Source organism: Penaeus monodon, chromosome 34 (assembly GCF_015228065.2).
Source record: "Penaeus monodon isolate SGIC_2016 chromosome 34, NSTDA_Pmon_1, whole genome shotgun sequence".
In the NCBI taxonomy this organism is placed as follows: Eukaryota; Metazoa; Arthropoda; class Malacostraca; order Decapoda; family Penaeidae; genus Penaeus; species Penaeus monodon.
The window spans coordinates 25,568,489-25,568,801 of NC_051419.1; positions in this window are offsets into that span (position 1 = coordinate 25,568,489).

Consider the following 313-nt stretch of genomic DNA (forward strand, 5'->3'; position numbering starts at 1 on the left):
ATAGGATTAAAAAAAGTGCTGGTAGAAAGAAGGGGAGAAACAAGAGATAAGGAAAAGCAAAGAGAGAAGGGAGAGTGAAGAGAGAACGAGAAACAGAGGAGAGAGAAAAGGGGAAGAAACAAGAGATGAGGAAAAGGTAAGAGAGAAGGGAGAGTGAAGAGAGAACGAGAAACAGAGGAGAGAGAAAAGGGGAAGAAACAAGAGATGAGGAAAAGCAAAGAGAGAAGGGAGAGTGAAGAGACGAGCAGGGAAGAGGGAAGGTACAAGAAGTGAGAGAAAGAGAAAGAGGAGCGAGGGAGAGAGAGACGAAAGA